This window comes from Pelophylax lessonae, assembly GCF_965119305.1.
Source record: "Pelophylax lessonae genome assembly, chromosome: 3".
In the NCBI taxonomy this organism is placed as follows: Eukaryota; Metazoa; Chordata; class Amphibia; order Anura; family Ranidae; genus Pelophylax; species Pelophylax lessonae.
In genome coordinates, this window is record NC_138770.1 from 527,327,300 (window position 1) to 527,351,961 (window position 24,662).

Sequence of the window (24,662 nt, forward strand, 5' to 3'; positions counted from 1 at the left end):
AGCTGACAAGGTGGAAAATTTTCTGGGGAACTTATATATTGTTTTTATATTGCCCTGCCCCACATTTTTCCCTTTTTGCTATTTTTAATCTGATTTGACTGGCTAATATTGTTGCTGTCACCCAGTTAACCCAGCACTTTTTACAGGAATAATAGCTGGTATCGTAATTTTGTTTTTTGCACTTGTTCTGCCGGAGAGAGAACATTATTACATTAGGACTTTGTTAAATGAGCACAAAGTGCCTCCTCGACAGTCAAGAAGATTTGTCAATAACTAATTTGTTTTTAAAATTAGAAGATAATAAAAACTACTCTGCATGGCTTAGCTGAGGGAGTTAGATCAAATAAATGTAGTTTCTTACCCTGCTCCTTATGTGCCATAAAAAGCTTTTCAACTTTGATTTTATAACTTTAATACATGCTTTTCTTATGACCAATGAAATCCTAAAGAATTTGTTTCTGTAGGAAAAATATTTGGGCTGTTGTGTTCATATATGCTGTAATAAGACAAATACAGTATTTGTATTACAGAAAACTGAGATGAACGTATATTTATCACACATGTAGTGGGTCAAAATGGATTAGCACTACACTAATTGATTTTACTTGTTAGTTACCTATAATTGCTGTACACATTTAATCTATAAATCAGTTTATCAGTGCCCTAGCAAGAATTTTAGTTGTGCTGGCCATAGATGGATTGAAATTCTGTTGGTTCACCTGGGACTGTCTGAATTTGGATCCATCTTTGGCCATTCCCACTCTGGAGAAGTCGATCTAATGATTGACTTCTCTTGAACGGGGCTGTTGAAAATGTTTCACTCAATCAGGGCATGCAACCAACAGGCTGCAGTTCTGATCGGTGTATTCTGACAGCAGAGGAGTTCTGCTGTCAAGATACAATAGTGCAGTGAAGAGGATTCCTCCATCCACCTCAATTGTGTGGATGGGAGAACCTTTTTTTTTTTTTTGGTCAGCTGGCTGGCTGATTAAAATACAAAACATCAAAAAATGATACATCTATGACCAGCCTTAACTTCTTGCTGACCGCCCCACGTACATATACTGCGGGGCGACGGCTTCTCTGCACGAAATCACATACATGCATGTACTTTTGCACTTCTGGGTCTGCACACACCCACGCGCTGCCAGCAACCAGCTGCTGCTGTGATTGGACACAGCGGGAGACAATCAGTGGGTCTGGCGCACCTGATGTCTGCTGGGATCTGCCAGTCGTTCCTGACAGAAGACGAACGGTGGTCTGCCTACGTAAACAAGGAATATCACCATTCTGTGACAAGGGAAGACAGAGATCTTATGTTTCTACTAAGCAGAACAGATCTCTGTCTTCCCACCATTAAAGCATCCCCCACACAGTTAGAAAGCACTCCCAGGGAACACATTCAAACCCTTTGATCACCCCGGATGTTAACCCCCTTCCCTGCCAGTGTCATTAGTACAGTGACAGTGCATATTTTTTAGCACTGATCACTGTATTAGTGTCACTGGTCCCCAAAAAGTCAAAAGTGTCACTTAGAGTGTCCGATTTGTCTGCCAAAATATCGCAGACCTGCTATAAGTCGCCGATTGCTGCTATTACTAGTAAAAAATTATTTAAATAAATAAAAATTCTATAAAAATATCCCATAGATTGTAGGCGCAATAACGTTTGTGCAAACCAATCAATATACGCTTATTATGATTTTTTTTTTACCAAAAAAATGTAGCAGAATACATATTGGCCTAAACTGTTGAAGAAATTATATTTTTTACATTTTTTTTATTGGATATTTTTTATAGCAGAAAGTAAAAAATATTGTTTTTTTTTTGTTTGTTTTTTTTAATATTGTCAGTCTTTTTTTGTTTATAGTGCAAAAAAAAGGGGAAAAAAAAAACAGAGGTGATTAAATACAACCAAACGAAAGCTCCATTTCTGGGAAAAAAAACATCAATGTTATTTGGGTACAGCATCGCACGACTGCACAATTGTCAGTTAAAGTAACACAGTGCCATATCCCAAAAAATGGCCTGGTCATGAAGGGAGGTAAACCTTCTGGAGCTGAAGTGGGTAATCTAAGGCATCCCTGGGGCACTCATAAAAAACGATAATAGGCAAAATGGAACAATGATCAAAATATGGGTGTAATCAAGGGGACATAGCTGGATTGCCTACATAGCAGTATTTTGTTGATATTTTAGTCCAGGGTATAGATACTTATTGATGACAGCAAGTGGGTAAAAATCAGATTCAGGAAAGCCAGGTAAAATATATTAACTGCTGATCTTGTACAAATAACTTCTATACTGACAATCTCTAATAAGAATATTGAAAGTGACAGCTTAAGAACAAAAGTTTGGTGCCTTTGGGTGAACTCAACATTTCTATTGTGGGAAATAAACATTCAGACTGAATTATGTAAACTTTTGCATAGAAATATTTAGAAAAGTAAAACGAATTCCCAAAGTATAGAAAAATGCTTTTCATTCTCTAAGAGAATAAAATATGAACACTGGTTTAAACAAAAACGAAAAAAAAAGCTACATAATTTCCCTCAGTCATGATATCACCCTTGTAACCATTTTAATTGCATATACTGTATATATACACATACTTAATGTATACTGTACCTACACATTTAGTTATGAAACTGCACACAAAAATATGTTGGAGAGTCCCTCTATCTAATTCAAATTGCCACTGAAGAATAAAAGACCTTCTATCGAACTGGGTGATACATACACTATATTACCAAAAGTATTGGGACGCCTTCCTTTACACTCACATGAATTTTATAGGCATCCCAGTCTTAGTCCGTAGGGTTCAATATTGAGTTGGCCCACCCTTTGCAGCTATAACAGCTTCAACTCTTCTGGGAAGGCTGTCCACAAGGTTTAGGAGTGTGTCTATGGGAATGTTTGACCTTTCTTCCAGAAGCTCATTTGTGAGTTTAGAAACTGATGTTGGACGAGAGGGCCTGGCTCTCAGTCTCCACTCTAATTCATCCCAAAGGTGTTCTATCGAGTTGATGTGCAGGCCAGTCAAGTTCCTCCACCCCAAACTTACTCATCCATGTCTTTATGGACCTTGTTTGTGCACTGGTGCGCAGTCATGTGGGAACAGGAAAGCACTATCCCCAAACTGTTCCCACAAAATTGGGAGCATGAAATTGTCCAAAATGTATTGGTATACTGACGCCTTAAAAATTCCCCTCACTGGAACTAAGGGGCCATTAAAGTTCATGTGCATGTAAAAGGCAGGTGTCCCAATACTTTTGGTAATATAGAGTATTTCATTGCACACATTACATGTCGATAATATCTTTGGGGCAGGACTAGGCTAATCCTCTTATGCTGTAAATACATCCCCATAAATGCATGTTCCCCTTGATTATTGTAGTGGTGCTAAATGGCAATCTGCATACTATGATTACAGCACCAGTGATGTTTCATTTTAAACTATGATGTGCTGGTATCTTTTTATAAGTGCTTCTTGACACATTTTCAGAAGAGTTTGCAAGCAAATGAGCTGAGAAGTATATATATGCAGCATGACAAACCAAAACATATTGGAAACGCATAGCTATTGTTACTATTTTCTACACTGGTAATGACCATTATTTTATTTTTTTTCCAGTAAATTATAAGGACAAAAAGAAAGACACAGTGGCAGAACCAAGGCGAATCTACTTTAACACAATCTTACAGATGTATAGTGATACTCCTGGAGGGGAAAATTCTGCCAGCTTAGCTGACAAACAGACCTGATTGGCCAATGACAATAAGAAACATTTTCTGCCACCGGCCAGTTTTGTTTTTTTGCTGTTGTTGTGCTAGGAATAAAAGCTGGTGGCAGGGGTAGATAAGTATCCAATCCTGAATCCTATGCTATAATAAAAAGCATATCATATTGAAAAATGTAATGTAGTAAGCAAAACACACTGTAGCCCTTTGGGGCACATTGAAGAGAAAAATAAAATCTGTGGCCCATAGCATGTTGTATGTGCTGACATTGCGCTGAACAGTGTGCATGATTAAAAAGAACATGAGCCTATTTGTTGTATATACTGTGTGCTGTTCTCCTCATAGTTATTTGTACATTGCATTAACAATCTTTCTTTCACCATGTTGTTCCTATGCATTGTTGTACTGCTGCCATCTGCTGGCCAGAATTTGCATGCCGCACGCCTTTGTTCTTTGTTCTTGTCAGTAAAGTTTTTGACATCATGGGCGTGGTTTTTTCAGACTGTGTGTCTCATCACATCCAGCAGCCATCTTCAGTTCCTTATGGCTGTGTGACTGAAAACTTCAAATTTTTGGACTTGTGAAAAGACATCAGTTTTTCAGCCAGCAGTTAGCCTCAGGATAGACACCAACAGGACAGTATTGATACCACTACTACAGAACAGTATTGTATCACCGTCCATTGCTGTATCTGGATTGAATAAACCCATGTTTGATTTCAACTTCATGCCTAAGTCTGGATTCATCTAACCTGAGCATCTGCCGGTCCGGTCTGCCCCACTGCTTGGCAGAGATGTATAGTAACTAAGTAGAACTACTTCACTACTGTACTTAAGTACCGAAAGGCGGTATCTGTACTTTCCTAGAGTAGAATTTTTTTCTCCTACTTCCACTTTTACTTCACTACATTTTTTCGATGATTTCAATACTTCTACTCCGATATTTTTTTTTTGTGCTGCATAGTTACTCGTAACTATTATAAAACTTACCACTGCCAGAACAGTAGATGGCAGGTTTCATGAAGCTCAAAACATGTGTATTATCAGCGCATACGAAAATAAAAGCTACTGTATGTATAAATAAAAGCTGCATTTGAAATAATATAAAACAATATGATGTTCAAACTTTTGACTTCTTTCTTTAATAACTACATAACACAGTACTTGTACTTTTACTTTCAGTACTTGAGTAGCAATTTTTTTTTAAAACTACTGGTACTTTTACTTTCAGTACTTGAGTAGCAAATATTTTTAAAAAACTACTTGCAATACTTAAGTACAAAAAATGTTGAAAACTTTAGTACTTCTACTCAAGTCACTTTTTGATCGAGCACTTGTACTTTTACTCAAGTATGGGTTTCGAGTACTTTATACAACTCTGCTGCTTGGATACGAAGGTAGTAAGTCACACAGCTATTATCAGTTACACCTTCATTCGCCTTCATGTGGGGACAGAATATACTGCACATATATGCCACAGTCCTATTCATAAAATATGCTTTAATTACTGAGCCAATCTTAATGGAAAACTTAATTAAAATAAGAGGGGCGTTCAAGTGAAACAGGGACTTTTAATTTTACAGGTATAAAAAGGGATGCTAGCGTGATGGTACTACTCGCAGTAGTGAGTGGCAAGTGTGTCCTATTATTGGTGGCCACATGTCACGGGCCAGTCCAGAGACAGTTAACTACTGTCCAACCGCCCGCCCACTGCAAATATACTGCGGCAGGCTGGTTTGGCTGTGTGAACCGCCGTACCTGGTTCGCAGGAGCATTCCTGGGGGTGTGTGTGCACCCCCATTAGGGGGCGGGGAAGTCGACCCACGGGGCCGCCAGCTACAATTGCTGCCAGGCACCCGTAATCGCTCCCTGTGGAGAAAGAACGACGGTCTGCTGTTGTAAACACAGCAGACTGTTGTTCTCTTTGGAATAAACAAAGAGCGCCTGTGATCCTCTTATTTAGGATCACAGGTCTCTGTGTTGATTCTACAAGCCCATCCCTCTCACAGTTAATAAACACCCCCTAGGCTCACACTTAACCCTTTGATCGCCCTGAGTTAACCCCTTCCCTGCCAGTATCATTATTACAGTAACAGTGCATATTTTTAGCACGGATTACTGTAGTAATGTCACTGGTCCCCCCAAAAGTGTCAAAAATGTCAGTTAGGGGTCCAATCTGTCCGCCGCAATGTCGCAGTTTTTGCGCTTTTTCAGGGGTTCTTTGGCACTTAGGGCTCTTTGACACGGTCCGCCTCCGTAGGCGGATCCGTGCTGCTCAGCGGGGATCGATCCGCCGATCCCCGCTGAGCCGGCGGATGACAGCTCCGTCTCCGCTTGCAGTGCGGAGAGGGAGGTGTCACAGCCCCCGCTGCTCTCTATGGTGTATTTTTATTGTAAATATAATTTTTATATACATTTTTGCAACTATTATGGGGTAAAATCAGAATCGGGTATCATCATTAGCGCTATCCTTTAATTCTATAGGCCTTTTGCTTTCAGAAAATATATGGTTTGGTGGGGTCTTTTACTAATTTTCAAAGCTGAAAGCTGCTCCAGCAAACTGAAGTGATAAATAATAGGCTGGGCCTGGCAGCAAACTTAAAGACCGCCCCCTGCAGTTTTACTGCAGCAGGTCGGCTCTGTCCCCGGAAACCACATAACTTTACGTCGCTTTGCGGGACTGCTAGCGGGGGCGTGCGTCCAATTGCCACAGAGGACGCCGATCAGCGGGTCCAGCGGCTGCAATTGCCGCCGGGCACCTGTGGAGACAGAACAGCGGTTTGTCATTGTAAACACGGCAGACTGCTGTTCTGTCAGTTATGAACTCAGGGATCCTGTGTTCCTCTTATTTAGGAACACAGCTCTCTGTGTTCATGCAGAAAGCCCATCCCCCACACAGTTAGAAAGTACCCCCTAGGGACACATTTAACCCTTTGATCACACCTGGCGTTAACCCATCCCCTGCCAGGGTCATTAGTACAGTAACAGTGCATATTTTTAGCACTGATTACTGTAGTAATGTCACTGCCCCCCCAAAAGTGTAAAAAATGTTAGTTAGGGGTCCGATCTGTCCGCTGCAATGCTGCAATCCGCCATTACTAGTAAAAAAATAAATAAATAAATAAAAATTACATAAATCTTTCCCCTAGCTTGTAGACGTGATAAATTTTGCGCAAAACAGTTCAATATACACTTATTGGGATTTTTTTTACTAAAAATATGTGGCAAAATAAAAAAATAAAAACTGCCCTAAAATGATAAAAAAAAATTCGATTTTTAAACATTTTTTTATTGGGAATGTTTTATAGCAGAAGGTGAAAAATATTGTTTTTTTTTTTTTTTCAGAATTGTCGCTCTTTTTTTGTTTATAGCACAAAAAATAAAAATCGCACATGTGATTAAATACCATCAAAAGAAAGCTCTGTTTGTGGGAAAAAAAAAGGACACTAATTTTATTTGGGTACAGCGTCGCACAACCGCGCAATTTTCAGTTTAAGTAATGCAGTGCCGTATCACAAAAAATGGCCTGGTCATTAAGGGGGTAAATCCTTGCCGTTCAGAAGTGGTTAAAGGACGTATATTATGATTTGTTTCATTGCGCAGCAGCTGCAAAATATACAAGTAAGAATAATTTGATCAATGAACCGTGTAATGTTACTTTACTGAATAAACACATGTCTAATGTAACACAATTTGTGCCTCAATAACCTTGTTCAGCCATGCATAGGAAAGGCTTTTAACACCCTTTTGTGATGACTCTGTAAATTGTATACTGCATGATAGCACATGCTTTATCTCAAAGGAAAAAAAACCCACATTACCCATTGTGTGCTAGCATCGCCCCATTCTTTTCTTTTCATTCATCATACTTACAAGTCTATTTCTAGTCTATTTCTATTTTTATAGCTGAACTCTGGAATAAGTAATCATTGTCTAAATACAAGAGGTATGTGCAGTGCCGGGACAAGGTCACCCAGCGCCCAGGGCAAACATGCTAAACTGCACCCCCTCTTTCCCTTAGGCTTAAGGTCAGGGTGCCCCTATCCTTGCAATAAACCATTGTGCCCAGGGCCGCTGTACCTTCTGCCCACCCCTTGGGTATGTGTAATATTACTAATACTAATTATTATTGAATTTTATTGTGCTTTGTGCTTTTCCTTTAGATATGTGCAGTAAAGCAGAATAAAACTTTGCCTCTGTGTAAGAGCTTCCTGTAATGAAGACCAGTCACTGCTACTCTCTCTGAAAAGATTTGGAACAAAGGGCACACCAACCTAGTTCATAATTTTATTAACACAAAGGATGTAGATATGTACTCACAAATGACAACATCAATAGGGCATAACAAAGTCCAGAAGATACTTTAACCAACCTGGTCCTCTAGACAAGTCCCAAATTTGAGATAAATCTCCTAAAAAGCCGACACGTTTCGAGGGAATCCCCTCTTCTTCAGAGCTGGGACTGACGCGTTTCTGCGTGACGCATTCCCGCTTCTGTGTTGTGGGAGGACGCATAGCCTGTGCAGAAGGTGGATTAGCCACAGATGTCAGACTGTCCTTTGCCCCATTTCGTGTTTACTGTTGTTCTCTCTCTCCCTGTGCAGGGTAATAGGCGTGTTCTTTTCTCTAGTCTTCAGCTTGTAGTGGGTGGGGCTGCTTGTTCCCCCATACAGCCCTGCTCTCTGTATTTATTCTGCAGCCTAGTGATGGTGTTATTAATACATTTACAAAGTAATAACTTAGTTTGCAAAGCCATCTGGTGCACAGAAAGTTAATTTATATGCTTTGTGGCTTTTTTGAGAACTATACTTAACTAAAAATGTTCATGGCAGCTTTATTATCTAGTATTTCTATATTGCATTCTCTTTCCCAACATTATTTGTTTTCCATTTATTGTTACTAGCAGTACTAGTTACTGGACCTATGCTGTATAGTACATTTTTTTTAATGGAGTCTTGAGACCAGCCTGGGGCAGCATTGCTATCTAGCTCAGTACACTGTTAAGGACACTTCATTCACAGTATTGTCCTCAGTCTTCTAAGTTGCTGGGCATCATTCCTCCATCATGTCCATTCACAAGGACAACTTGTGATAAAAAAACAAGTACTGTGGGAGAGTGCTTCAGATTGAGCCAGAGCTACTATTTTTATTTTTTAACACAAGGATGTAAATATACACTGCTCAAAAAAATGAAAGGAACACTTTTTAATCAGAGTATAGCATCAACTCAATTAAACTCCTGGGATATTAATCTGGCCAGTTAAGTAGCAGAGGGGGTTGTTAATTAGTTTCAGCTGCTTTGGTGTTAATGGATTTAACAACAGGTGCACTAGATGGGCAACAATGAGACAACCTTCAAAACAGAAATGGTTTTACAGGTGGAGTCCACAGACAATTTTTTTCTCTACTCATCTTTTATGACTGTTTTTCACTAGTTTTAAATTAGGGTCAGTGTCACTACTGGTAGCATGAGCCGATACCTGGACCCTATAGAGGTTGCGCAGGCAGTCCAACATCAATACGTGCCTTTGCCAAAAGGTTTGCTGTGTCTCCCAGCAAAGGTCTCTAGAGCATGGAGGAGATTCCAGGAGACAGGCTGTTACTCTAGGAGGGCTGAACAGGTCCTTAACCCATCAGCAGAACTTGCACTGCCAGAGCCTTACAAAATGACCTCCAGTAGGCCACTGGTGTGAATGTCTCTGACCAAACAATCAGAAACAGACTTCATGAGGGTGGCCCGACGTCCTCTGGTGGGTCCTGTGCTCACTGCCTGGCACCGTGGTGCTCAATTGGCATCTGCCATTGAGCTAAGCAGCTAGAAGGTAGTAATAGTGCACAGTGAAAACTGGTGTTTTTGTGTAACTAAAACGCAGGCTTCATCCACCCACCACCTGTATAAAGATTTTGGGCAATTTTTAGGCATTTTGCCAAGGCACATCTGAAGAAGCCTCGAGGCACCCTCATTGAAAATGGCTGGTATAGATATCCAGCATGATATTTTTCCCCATTAAGATCTAATTTTGCTGAATTTTCATAAAAAATTACATACTTTATAAAACTCTGGTCCGACCGCATCTGGAGTATTCTGTCCAGTTCTGGTCGCCAGTCCTCATTAGGGATGTGTTGGAGCTGGAGAGAGTCCAGAGAAGGGCAACTAAACGAATTTGGGGATTCTTGCATCGGGGCCCTGAAGGTTCTAGTTATGCCTCTGGGCAGGCTGATTGTACCCAAGTTGATTCATCAATCAACAAGCATGTCAGATCATATATGGACTGCCTTACTTACTGAAAGCTAAAAATGTATTACCTAACAGTACTGCTCCAAAGACAGTATGCTAAAATGTTACACAATCAAACTGGAAAGCAGACAATAGTCATTTTAATGCACTTACAACACCATCAAGAGTTTTGTGTTCAAACAGTGAATAATATAATATTCCCTCTACTAATTAAGTATTCTCCAGAATGCACCATTAATACTATTGTACCAAGGGGCTCTCTGTAGGAGGATGTAAAAGGGGCACTTGGGTGGAAGATGTAAAGGGGCACTTTGGAGGAGGATGTAAAGGGGGCACTCTGGAGGTACTAAGATTGTACCTCCAAAGTGCCCCCTACAGAGAGCCCTGCGGAGTGATGGCTATTGTTGATCCCTGCCGTGTGGACCAGCCTGTTCCCATCATGTCGGTGTTAGGAGGAGCGGAGCACACCACACCCCTCATGACAGCCTTATTCCCTTTCCCTTCCACAGCCCCAACGTTTGCCTTGTATTGTAAATTTTCCTGTGGATTACTGGCTCCTTGTTTGTTACTTCCTGCAGAAGGTGTCTGTTTTGGAAAGAGAAGTGCAGGGGGGAGGAGGAGTCCGGTCTGCACACTAAACATCAGCCCGAGCTCCAGGATAGGACACCACATCCTCCTCCACTCAGGTCAGCCAGCTTTTCTGGTATTTTTCTAGCTGGGATCGGGGCTTCTACACTGCCACCCCTGGACCTCCCCCCTGCCACCCAAGTAGTAGCAGCTGTTCTGAGCCTACACTACAACACAGCCATAGCACTCTTCTCCTGTCACAGACATAAAGACAGGAGAAAAGTTTTTTTCTCATTTTTTTACAACAAAGATTGGCTGCCTTCCTGCCCTCCTGGGGCTGCCCCACAGTGGTGGAATGCCAGGGCCCGGTTGCAAGTGCGATTTAATAATTTGTTTTTATTTGTTTTTGAATTCCAAAGCAGAATATGTGAATTGTGAAATGATGTGTTCCTTTTCTTTGTAGGTGTAGTGGTAAACTGCTGCATTACTGCATGGTATTGTTATCATTTATTATGAAATATATTATATTGTCGGATGGAAACTAAGGACTTGTGTTAATACAATACAAGCTGCTTATTCTGTCTGGGGAGAGTTGTCTTCCATATCCTTGGAGGCGGGGGCGACTTGGGAAATCCCCATCCCTCTCTCAGTTCTTCCTGATTTTATTTCCGATATTGATATAAAGGTATGGCTAGAGAGGGGTATTAAATCCTTTAGATTTATATACTGAAACTGAGATTTTCCCCTTTGAGTATTTTGTACAACACTATAAAATACCAGTCTCGGCTTATTTAACCTATTTTCAAATGCGTTCATTTTTATGGAAAAGTTCCTCACCCTTATATTTGAAATTTCCAATTTCGATGTATAAACTCTTTCAGGGAAGTGGAGTAGTTATGAAAGGTATCTCGGTTTTTTATGATATATTGAATGATCATAATATGTACTCTAAAATATCCACTGTTATTAAATGGGAAAAATTACTGGGTAAATCCTTTCCGGAAACTAGTTGGTTGAAAGCTTATGCCGCTACGCATGTATCTTCAAAATGTATTAATCATTGGGAATTATATCAAAAAACTTTGAACTTTTGGTACTTAACTCCAATTAAACTAACTAAATATTATCCCTCACGATCAGATCTCTGTTGGAGGAACTGTGGCGAACAGGGCACATTGTTACACATAATGTGGTCCTGTAAGTCCATCAGGTCATATTGGAATAGGATATTTTCTATGATCTAAGAGATTGTTGGATAAGGTATGATCTCGAACCTAGAATTGGCTGTTCTGCATTTGAATATTCATGAGATCCCACGTAGGTATCGAGTAGTGTCACTAAATTTTTTGTTGGCGGCAAAGCTCTCAATCACAAGACGATGGAAATCCCAAGAGGTTCAGTCTCCCTCTGACACCGTTGGCTACTATAGGGTCGATGAAGAAGGTGTTCGAGGGTAGATGGAACGTATGGTTGAAACATTCCAGATGCACAGTGGAGATCGATTAAGTAGAAAGGAACTGTATTAGGAATAGTATAACCAGAGGTTGCTTTGGTTCTTGTTATGGTTGGATTGGGGCTGAAAGGAGGAAGGAGACCGGGGGGGGGGGTTCTTTTTTTTTTTTGTTTTGTTTTTTTTCTTCCTTTTCTTTTTTTCTCTTCATTGTTATTGGTTGTGACTATAAAAATGTTTTACGGGTATAGAGGAGAAGCCCCGAGGATATCAATGTCCTACTTGAATAATTTAGATTTTTTTGGGGGATTATGGCCCTTTGAGTGTATATAATTTATTATTTCGACATTGGTATGTTGTGTTGTATTGTTATTCGGAAATATTATAATAAAGAAAGATTGAAATAATAATTTGTTTTTATTTATTTTTGAAATCCAAAGCAGAATATGTGTATTGTGAAACGATGTGTTCCTTTTCTTTGTAGGTGTAGTGGTTAACTGCTGCATTACTGCATGGTATTGTTATCATAAATTATGAAATATATTATATTGTCGGATGGAAACTAAGGACTTGTGTTATCTTGCTAAAACTAACAACAGCACAAGCAATGAGAAATTATAATATTGCCAGGAAAAGTTTGAATTTTTGAAAAATGAAACTGGAGTTTTTACACAAACAGCATGATAGAAAAAACAAGCCATTGTAATATATTTAATGCAAGCTGGACCTAATAATGAAGGGTTTACTCCGCTAAATCAGAGTAGTAGTAGCAGGGTGCTACTGGACAAAGTTACAGACATTATTTTGGTCAATTATTTAACTTTTAACGGTCCCACATTTTGTGCAGCAAATACTGCAAACAGCCAAACTAAATATTTGTTTAATGAAAGGTTTACAAAATATGAATTTGTATTGTTGTTTATGTACAAATCTAACAATGAAAAATGTGTACATTGAATTCCAGCCACCTTATTGTCTTTATTGGAGGAGGCTGGAGAAAAAGAAAAACTAAGTGCAGGACACACTCCCTGAAGACCCAGATATTTGATTTTTTTGTAGATTTGATCCCAATTTTATACAGAGGATGGCAATACCCATACTGAGTATGCAATTATCACCCAAAAGGATGCTCTATATTCAGAGTCATTGGATTCTTATTCCCCAGCTCAAGAAGCAGAGCTCTATGCTTTTGCAATACCTGTTACCTTTCAAAAGCGTAGACATTTATATAGATAGTTGAGATTTAGGGAGCTTTTGGTTCCGTTTGAAGGGCCAGAAGTTTGTTTTTACTTCGAAGGGTAAACCAATAAAGCATGCTGATTTAATTGATTGGCTTTCTTTAGCCTTCTAGCTTCTTGCTGAAGTAGCCATGAAAGTATCTGTATGTTTGATTTGTTTTCCTCTTGAAATCACAGTTTTGGGTATTATTTATTCAAAGGCTTTAATTGTAAGGGATATAAAAATATATATTTAATGTGATTTGAAAAGTAATTCAGTCATGTTGAATGTCATATTGTCTTCTATACGTCTTCCAGTTTATGTAGAATTGTCTGTGATTACATATGCTGATAAGTCAGCATGTCCACAGTTAAGCTAGAAGGCCATTCTGGCCACAGGAGTGTATAGCCAATTACCCTGTAATATTTTTTATCCACCTTTTTTAACCACTTTAACCCCGGAGGATTTGGCTGCTGAATGACCATGCCCTATTTTGCGAACGGACAATTGCGCGGTCGTGCGATGCTGTACCCAAACAAAATTTATGTCCTTCTTTTCCCACAAATCAAAAAAAATGTAAAATCAATTTTTTTTTTTACATTTTAGGCCACTTTGTTTTCTGCTACATATTTTTGGTAAAAAAAAAAAATTGCAATAAGCGTATTTTGATTGGTTTGCGCAAAATGTATTGAGTTTACTAACTACAGGAAAGATTTATGTAATTTTTATTGTTTTTTTCTTTTTACTAGTAATGGCGGCGATCTGCGTTTTTTTTTGCGGGACTGCAACATTACCGCGGACAGATCTGACCCCTAACTGACATTTTTTACACTTTTGGGGGTACCAGTGACATTACTACAGTAATCAGTGCTAAAATTATGCACTGTTACTGTAAAAGTGACACTGGCAGGGAAGGGGTTAACAGTATGTGTGATCAAGGGGTTAAATGTGTCCCTAGAGGCTTGATTCTAACTGTCAGGGGGCATGGCTTGTGAAGTAATCACAGAGACATGCGATCCTATATAGCAGGATCACATCTGTCATCACTTCAGGGAGAATGACAGACAGCTGTGTTTACATCAGCCGTCTGTCCTTCTCTCTCAGCTGCAGGAGATTGCGAGTGGCCGGCAGCCATCGGAAGCCACCGGTCACACGCACTGGCTCCCCAGCTAACGAGCTGGGGTGGGAGCATGCCGCTGGCGGTGCTGGCTCGCACCCTAGAGTCTCCTGAGCGAGCGACGTAGTATAACGTTGCTTTGCCCAGGAGCGGCTGCCTGCCGCAGTAAAACTGCAGTGGGCGGTTGTTATGTGGTTAACAAGGAAAGGTCATTTTGTAATGAAAAAGCTGCTCCCAGCTATTATATTCTAGACAATGGAGTTTGCCTCTTTGGCCGGGACTACCTCCACCTAAGCGTTTGGAGGTTCCAGGTTAAAGGTGATAGCAGTTATGGTTAGTGATCAAAATATTGATCAAAAGAGGGGAGATTGTGAAGGAAAATCGTATATTCTATATATTATTGTATTTTGTATGTATTGCACACTGCACTCATTGTGCACATTGCACTTATAATGTTTTCATTACATGTTTGCATTCTTTCGAGTCCTGATTAAAATTAGCCTGCCTATGTTACGCCCCTTGTTACCATAAAAGCACAATTGTAATAATAATGTGATACCTACGTAATCATGTGTATAAAAGCCTTCAATTGCGTCAAATAAAACAGAACAGTTATTTTGGAAAGATGCGGAGTGTATCTATTTGTGTCTGTTCCCTACGGCAGTAGTAATTATTTGGAACCACTAATCAATATGAGGATAGGAGTTGCCTATTTATAAAATGTCCAGAACACCTGAGATGCAAATAAAAGTGAGGTAACGGGAAAAAAAGGAAATACAGATAACGTGCAACCAAATTGTGTTGCACAGGCCAGGGGTGTAAAACAGTGCTAAGTATAAAACATCAACACAAATATAGAGGACAAATACAGAATTTCTAAACAAATGCAGTGAATGTGAAAATCATGCAGGCGACCATATCTCAAAAACGAAAAAAGAGAAAATATATGAAATACTTTTGCGATAAAATGCCATTGGATCAGCACTTCTGATCCGCTTCCCTTTTTTGTAAATATGCACGCTGCTTAATAAAAAAAAAAGTGGACCTGAACACAAAATATCAAGCTTAACCATTATAAAAGGAACATTTAGAAAGACAAATTGTGCCCAAGCAGTGCCCTATAAGATAACATTTTGTCTTGAATTCCTCCTAAAAAATAGCAGAACACTTCCTGTGGATAGGGTAGATAACCTTTGCGAGGCAGAGATCTTCTTGAGCAACACTGAAGAGATTAAAGACCACCAGAGTGTGGTGTCCTTTTTTAATACATTTTAAAAGAAACTAATTAGTGAGGCCCCATTAAAAATTTGACATGAAGTAAACGTATAAGAATATAATAAAACAAATATCACTGTAAAAATATAAATTTAGTCTACCAAAAGCTAGCTTCAGTGGGAAACTCAGCATTTACTTTTTATTCACAATTTTTTCATGTTTGGAGAATAATTGGTCACCCCACAAGTCTAATTCAGGAGTATGTAGGGAAGTGTACATAGGTCAGTAGCAACTAGAGCAGTGTACAGAGGTCAATAAGATTTAGGGCAGTGAACAGAGATCAGCAGTTTGTAGGGTAGAATATAGGGGTCAGTAGGGCAGAGGACAAGGGGTCTGCAGACAGTGTACAGGGTGTCAACAGGGCAGATGATGGGGTCAGCAGACAGTGTACAGGGGGTTAGCATAGCAGAGGATGGGGGTCAGCAGACAGTGTACAGGGGGTCAGCTTGGCAGAGGATGGGGGTCAGCAGACAGTGTAAAGGGAATCAGCAGGACAGATGATGGAGGTTAGTGTTCAGATGTAGGTAGTAACACAGAGCGCAGGGTAAGTGGAATGGAATCAAAAAGTGTATTGGGATCAACAGGGCTTAGCAGACAGTGTACAGGGGGGCAGCAGCGCAGAGGACAAGAGTCAACAGGGCAGAGGATGGGAGTCAGCAGGCACTGTACAGGGGGTACGCAGGGCAGAGGATGGGAGTCAGCAGGGCAGAGGATAGGGTCAGCAGATACTGTACAGGGGATCAACAGGGCAGAGGATGGGAGTCAGCAGGGCAGAGGATGGGAGTCAGCAGACAGTGTACAGGGGGTCAGCAGGGCAGAGGATGGGGGTCAGCAGGGCAGAGGACACAGCTCAACAGACAGTGTACAGGGGGTCAGCAGCGCAGAGGACAAGAGTCAGCAGGGCAGAGGATGGGAGTCAGCAGACACCGTACAGGGGGTAAGCAGGGCAGAGGATGGGAGTCAGCAGGGCAGAGGATGGGAGTCAGCAGACACCGTACAGGGGGTAAGCAGAGCAGAGGATGGGAGTCAGCACGGCAGAGGATGGAAGTCAGCAAACAGTGTACAGGGGGTCAGCATGGCAGAGAGCAGGGGTCAGCAGACAGTGTACTGGGGATCAACAGGGTAGAGGATGGAGGTCAGCGTTTGTCAGTATTCAGAAGTAGGTAGTAACACAGAACACAGGGTAAGTGGAATGGAAGCAGAGGATAGATGCACATAAGGCACACTACAACACTCAGTGGTGTGTAACAAACAGCTGCCTGTTTGTATCTACAGTCCTGGCCATTAACTGTTTCCTCCTCTCAGACAGCTGTTACTTTAATGGAAAATAAATGTTGATCTTTGGCAGATTAACACATCTGCATTGTAGCCTCAGTCCAGCACTGAAGACTTTTCATTACAGCCTGCTACCTCCTGGCACCAACCCTTTGCTGCTTTTTCACTCATACCCCCCCCCCCCCAGGTACCTGTGTTGCAGCAGAAGACCCACCACACTGGCTGAGACACAGATACAATGTGCAGCTTTACAGTGCTGGCTGGATGGGGACTCCCGTGTCTCACTAATTTGCTCTCTCATTCTCGTCCAGCCCCATCCCACCTCTTACTTGGTACTTCTCGGTGGCTACACTTTACAGGTTGTAGTGTACATTGCCGCTCTGATCTAAGGTGGCAGGTGAGGTCGGGAGTTGGCAGCATATGGGGATCATAATCTACCTGTCAGATGGCTGTGATCGGCAGGTAGATCACAATCGACTGGTTGCCGACCCCCAGCTTAGAGCCACATGGCTGTCTATCTGCACAATAATATCATCATCTAATGGCCCGTACACAGGATCAGAAAATTGTATGAAAAATACCACTTTCGAAACAATTGTACGATAATCTGAACATTAGTACACAGCTTTTCGATAGCCGATCACGGCAGTTCTTCCGATATTAGCCGATGGGACAAGCACAAGATTTTTCTCGTATGATAGCAGATTATCAGCACAGTTATCATTCAAAAATACAATACAAATACACTGCAACACATTACATCACTTAGGATTTTTTATTCTGTTGTACAAGAATTGTCATCACTTTAGTAAACTCTTCATTTTTGATATGAAACTAGCACGCAAAAAAACCCAAAAAAACTGACGATCATTCGTCTGATAATCTCATCGCGTGCACCAGGCATATGGCTGCCTCTGACTGCTAGTCTCATGAGATTTGGAGTTAGACTTGCTGGGGAGAAGCTGTACTAGATGACTTGCAGACCTCCCTGCTTCTGCTTCATTCTTTTTTTAACCACTTTAACCACTTAAGCCCCGGAGGATTTGGCTGCTAAAAGACCAGACCCCTTTTTTCAACTTGGCACTTCGTGACTTTAACTGATAATTGCGCAGTCATGCAATGCTGTACCTAAACGAAATTTACGTCTGTTTTTTCCCACAAACAGAGCTTTCTTTTGGTGGTATTTGATCACCTCTGCGCTTTTTATTTTTTGCGATATTAATAAAAAAAGAGCGAAAATTTTGCAAAAAAATGACATTTTCAACTTTGTCTTTTAAAAAATATCCAATATACTCAATTTATGTCATTTTCTTTTGGCCAAAATATATTTAGCTACATGTCTTTGACAAAAAAAAATCAATGAGCGTATTTTTATTGGTTTGCGCAAAAGTTATAGCATCTACAAACTATGGTGTAAATACTGAAATTTACGAAGCTTTAATTTCTGACTGCCTATCTCATTTCATGAAGTGCTAAAATGGTGGGGCAGTACAAAACCCCCCCAAACTACCACTTTTTTTTTTTTTACACAAAGTTGTGATTGAAATGATATATTGCTCACACATGCCATGGGTATATGTGTAATTACACCCCAAAATATATTCTGATGCTTCTCCTGAGTACAGGGATACCACATATGTGAGACTTTTTGGGAGCGTAGCTGTGTACGGGAGCCCGAAAACAAATCATCACCATCAGAATTTCAAAGGGCGTACATTTTTCATTGCATTTTCTCACTACCTATAACGGTTTAGGAGGCCCTGAAATGTCAAGATACCACAAAACCCCCCCAAATGACCCCATTTTGAAAAGTAGACACCCCAAGCTGTTTGCTGAGAGGCATGGTGAGTCCATGGAATATTTTATATTTTGCCACAAGTTTCGGGAAAATTATAATTTTTTTTTTATTTTTTTTTTTTACACAATGTTGTCACTAAAAGATAAATTTCTCACACATGACATGGGTATATGTGGAATGACACCCCAAAATACATTCTGCCGCTTCTCCTGAGTATGGGGATGCCCCATGTGTGAGACTTTTTGGGAGCCTAGCTGTGTACAGGACCGCGAAAACCAATCAACACTCTCAGGTTTTCTAATGGCGTAAATTGTTCATGTCACCTCTGCACTACCACAAGTTCCGGGAAATATATATATATATATATTTTTTTTTACACAAAGTTGTCAGTAAATGATATATTGCTCACACATGCCATGGATATATGTGAAATGACACCCCAAAATACATTCTGCTGCTTCTCCTGAGTACAGGAATACCCCATGTGTGAAACTTTTTTGCAGTCTAGCCGAGTACAGGTCCCCGAAAACCAATCTGCACCTTCCGGCTTTCCAAGGGCGTAAATTGTTGATTTCACTCCTGACTACCTATCACAATTTCGGAGGCCCTAAAATTCCAAGATAGCACAAAACCCCCCCAAATGACCCCATTTTGGAAAGTAGACACCCTGAGCTATTTGCAGAGAGGCATGTTGAGTGTTTTGCAGATCTCACTTTTTGTCACAAAGTTTTGGAAATTGAAAAAAGAGGAAAAAAAATGCATTTTCCTGTTCTTTCTTCATTTTCCAAAAAAAATGAGAGCTGCAAAATACTCACCATGCCTCTCAGCAAATAGATTGGAGTGTCTACTTTGCAAAATGGGGTCATTTGGGGGGGTTTTGTGCCATCTTGGCCTTTTATGGACTTCAAAAGTGTGATAGGTAGTAAGGAGTGAGATCAACAATTTACTCCCTTAGAAAGCCAGAAGGTGCAGATTGGTTTTCCGGGTCCTGTACGCGGCTAGACTGGCAAAAAGTCTCACACATGGGGTATCCCTGTACTCAGGAGAAGCAGCAGAATGTATTTTGGGGTGTCATTTCACATATACCCATGGCATGTGTGAGCATTATATCATTTACTGACAACTTTGTGTAAAAAAAAAAAATAAAAAAAAATAATTTTCCCGAAACTTGTGGCAAAATATAAACTATTCCATGGACTCACCATGCTTCTCAGCCAATAGCTTGGAGTGTCTACTTTGCAAAATGGGGTCATTTGGGGGGTGTTTGAACTGTCCCGGCATTTTATGCTCAATCTTATCCACACATCACCCACTCTTCTAACCACTTGAAAACCAAGCCTTTTCTGTGCCTTTTTGTTTACATGAAAAAATATTTTTTTTTTACTGGAAAATTACTTTGAACCCCCAAACATTATATATTTCTTTAAAGCAGAGGCCCTATAGAATAAAATGGTGGATGTTGCAAATTTTTTTGTCACACGGTATTTGCGCACAGATTTTCCAAACGCAATTTTTGCGAAAAAAATAAAAAAAATTTAAATTTATTGCACAAATACACTATATGATTCCAATTTTTTTGGTAAAATTTAAAAGATGATCTTATGCCGAGTTCATAGACACCTGACATGACATGCTTTAAAAATTGCGCACGCCTGCGCAGCGGCAACAACGTACGTACATTTTTAAAAACCTTTAAAAGTCTCTACAGAGGAGGTCTACTGCAAGAATTACTGCACTCGATCTGGCGATCGCAGCGATACCTCACATGCATGCTGAAATTGCGGTTTACATATGACACTAGACCAACGCTTGCGTGTGCCATTGCGCGCAAGCATGGGGGGAAAGGGGGGGGGCTCGATTTTTTTTTTTTTTTTTGCTTTTTTATGTTATTTTGACACCTTTCCTTTAATTTTTTTTTTTTTAAATCATTTTTATTCTTATCACAGTGAATTTAGATATCCCCTATGATAGCAATCTGTAGTGACAGGTACTCTTTTTTAAAAAAATTGGGGTCTTTTATACTCTAGATCTCTCCTCTGACCTTAACACATCTGACCACGCCAAAATTGGTGTGATAAAATACTTTCCCAATTTCCCAATGGCCCTGTTTATTTCTGGCGAAAAAGAAGTCATGAAATGCTCGTAGCCTCCGGCATCTTAGGCCATAGGGATGATTGGAGCCATTCTAATCTTCAATTAGCTCTATGGTTAGATAACTGAACCACCGGCTGCACTCTCGGGTTAACCGGTGGGACAGGAGAGCCCGAGAAAAACCACGGAAGGCTGCGGAAGGCGGCGGTGGGGGGGGAGGCCCCTCCCACTGCATGTAAAAGCAGTCTAGCGGCCAATTACCTGCTAGGATTGCTTTTACATGTAAGCCGACCACTGGCTGTAAAAAACGATACCAAGATGATGCCTAAATCTGCAGGCATCATCCTGGTACAACCACTCAAAGTCCAGCAACGTACCAGTACATTGCTGGTCCTTGTTTGGCATATAGGTTTTTTTTTTTTTCATGCAGCCTGTGGGCTGAATGGAAAAAAAGAGAACCTATCAGAAATCAGCACAGGAATAATGCGTAGTATTACTCATCATTAACCGCCCAAACAACCACCCACTGAATTTAATGATGGGTATACACGACACTATCCACGTATACCAAAATAGGTTTTTAACTGCAATGCTGAAATCAGAAAATCACCACAGCTGCTATCAGCAAAGGTATCCATATATGCTGAGCGCAAACACTGTTTGTGTCAGAATATATAAAATCAATGCGTGGTAGCCGACGAGTACCTGCAAGAGAAACAGGTCACAAAAGAATGAAAAAACAAACAAAGTACATTAAAAAAAGTACATTAGTAAGAGTAGGACATATAAAATGACTGACACAACAACAGTTTTTGGATCCTTTTATTTTTCTTTCTAACTGTTTCTTCATGTCTTGATTTGGGACTGCGATCTTCCAGCTTGGGTCTCTCAAAATGTCGATGGACATCCAACATCCTTCGAGACCCTGTGTTTGTGTGCCCTACACTGTATCGTGCTGTACCCTACACTAATACTCCACTAGTGTATGGTAGCGCTCAAAACATTCCCTGATGCAGAGACCAGGTTGGTCAGGACATTTGGGACAATAATAACGGGTGTCACGCCTAAATCCGCGCCTGCTTTGGGTAGGGGTACGCGGGAGGACATGTGAAAAATGCCTCTCATGCAGCCGGCTCACTGCATCTGGAAGGGGAAGTTGGACAGGCATGCCTCCTGGGTACAGGTAGGCAAGGATGATCTCTTCCTGGAATTCCCGGAAAGATCCAGTTCGTCCTGACGCCCTGTATAGGACAAAGGCGCTCAGCATCGCCAATTGGAAAAGGTAAACAGACACTTTTTTGTACCAGCGTCTGGCTTTACGGGCAACTAAATACGGCGCCAAAAGCTGGTCGTTAAGGTCCACCCTTCCCATGTTAAGGTTATATTCGTGGACACAGAGGGGTTTCTCCATAACGCCAGTTGCCGTAGGGATTTGGACTGTCGTGTCTGCGTGAAGGGAGGACAGAACATAAACATCCCGTGTATCCTTCCACTTCACCGCAAGCAATTTGTCCGTTTTCAAGCAGGCTCCCGCCCCCCCGACTAAGACGGGAATCTACAAGCCGTTGGGGGAAGCCCCGGCGATTAGGTCGCACGGTGCCACATGCGCCAATTTGTAATTCGAGCAGGTGACTAAATAGTGGCACGCTTGTGTAAAAGTTGTCCACGTACAAATGGTACCCCTTTCTGGATAAGGGTGACACCAAGTCCCAAACAATCTTACCGCTGCTCCCTATGTAGTCTGGGCAGTTGGGGGGCTCCACACAGCTATCATTTCCCTCATAGACCCGGAAACTAACTGTATAGCCTGTGGCCCTGTCACAGAGCTTGTACAGCTTGACCCCGTATCTGGCATGCTTGCTGGGGAGGTACTGTTTCATAGCAAGGCGGCCAGTAAATTTAATCAGGGACTCGTCAACGCTGACAACTTGTTCGGGGGTAAACAAGGCTGCAAACCGCTGATTGAAGTGGTCTATGAGGGGCCGAATTTTGTGGAGCCGATCGTATGCAGGGTCTCCCCGAGGACGACAGATTTCATTGTCGCTGAAATGCATAAATCGCAGAATTTGCTCATATCTCGCCCTGGACATGGAGGCAGAGTACATGCGCATATGGTGAAGTGGGCTAGTGGACCAATATAGCCGCAATTCACTCTGTTTAGTTATGCCCATGTGGAGGGAAAGGCCCAGAAAGATTTTAAATTCGGAAACCGTTATAGGTTTCCAGCCGAATGGTCTGGCAAGGGGCGAATTTGGGTTGGCGGCGATGAACTGTTGTGCATATAAATTTGATTGATCCACAATAGATCTGAAAAGATCTTCCGTGAAGAACAGCTCATAAAAGTTCAGGGGCGTAAAACCAGCTGTCTCCACGTGGATTCCAGGTTGGGCAGTGAATGGGGGAAGTACTGGCGCTGTAGAATCAGTGGGTTGTCAATTGGGATATGTCAGCGCATCAGGGAGGGCACTATGGGCTCTACGGGCCTGTCTTCGAATACGCGGTGGCTGCGGGCCACTACTTGTGCTAGCCACCGCACCAGCTTCAACTGCACTTAGGGGACTCGCCACGTCACCAGGTGTTACTGCAGTGCTGGTTGTACTAGGTCCAGGGTGTACTAGGCCGCTGGCGCTTGCCAGGTCGCCAGAAGGATGAGCGGCACTAGTAACCACACTCTGCTCCATACGAGCACCCTGCGATTCCTGCATCTCAACAACTCCAGAATGGGGTCGGGTACGCCTGGGTCTAACAGGGACCCATCTGTCGTCGGAGCTATCTGTCAGGGAGCCGCTGCTTTCATTGGTTCGTATACTGACCCTGATTCTGCCGGTGAGGCTTCCCCATCGCTCTCACCTGGCATGGTCATTATACTGTAAATAGCTTCATCACTGTACGAACGTTTAGACATTTTGGTAACTAAATTTACCCGTACAGGGATGCGACTCACAGGTAATAAAAGCACCTGGTTGTCGAAGACTATTTCAAGCGCTACCAAAAAAACTGCTAATGCTAGCAGGGATCAGGCCTGACTCTGCTAACACAGCGGTTTTGTGTCTTGTGTTTTTTTGCAAGTGACAGTAATCTATTGATTACTACACTTGCCTGGGTGAAAGGGTTAAACGCAGGTGCTGGCAGGAATCAGTGCTGATCGTGCAAGCACCGTGTTTTGGGAACCCTAAACTATGGGGGCGCTAGTATAGTTCTAATCAGATCAGATATTGATCTGTTCAAACACTATACTAGAAATGGAAGTGTATGTGCGTGCGTGTGTGTGTGCGTGTGTGTGTGGTAATCAAATGGTTATTTCTAAACTATGCGCTGGGGATCTGGGGGGGGGGGTGGCGGGGACCCTAAACCTCCTTTGGGAAAGAAACTAGCTCGCTAGCGCAACCTCAAGTCACAATGACACTAATACAAAATACAGTAAAAACAGTATATTATGTGTGTATTAGTGCTAATGTGACAGAGGGTGTAGGGGTTAACTGGATGTGATCAGGGGGGGATTAGGGGTTTAAATCTTTATTGGAAGGGGCTGGCGGGTATCCTACGGATAAAAGAAACGGTGGCAAGCGCTAAACCTGGTCACAAGTCACACTTATACGGGTATATAGAAAATGCTATATACTGTATACAGTGTGTGTTGTGGCAGGGGGTGTAGGGGTGATCGGGGGGGGGGGGTCAGGGGGTTAAATCTTTATTGGGCGGGTGGCGGGGACCCTAAACCTCCTTGGGACAGAAACTTAGTCGCCTGCGCTAATTCTGATCACAATCACACTAATACAAAAATACAAAAACACAGTATATTACGTTTGTATTAGTGCTGATGTGACAGAGGGTGTAGGGGTTAACTAGCGGTGATCAGGGGGGGGGGGTCAGGGGGGATCAGGGGCTTAAATCT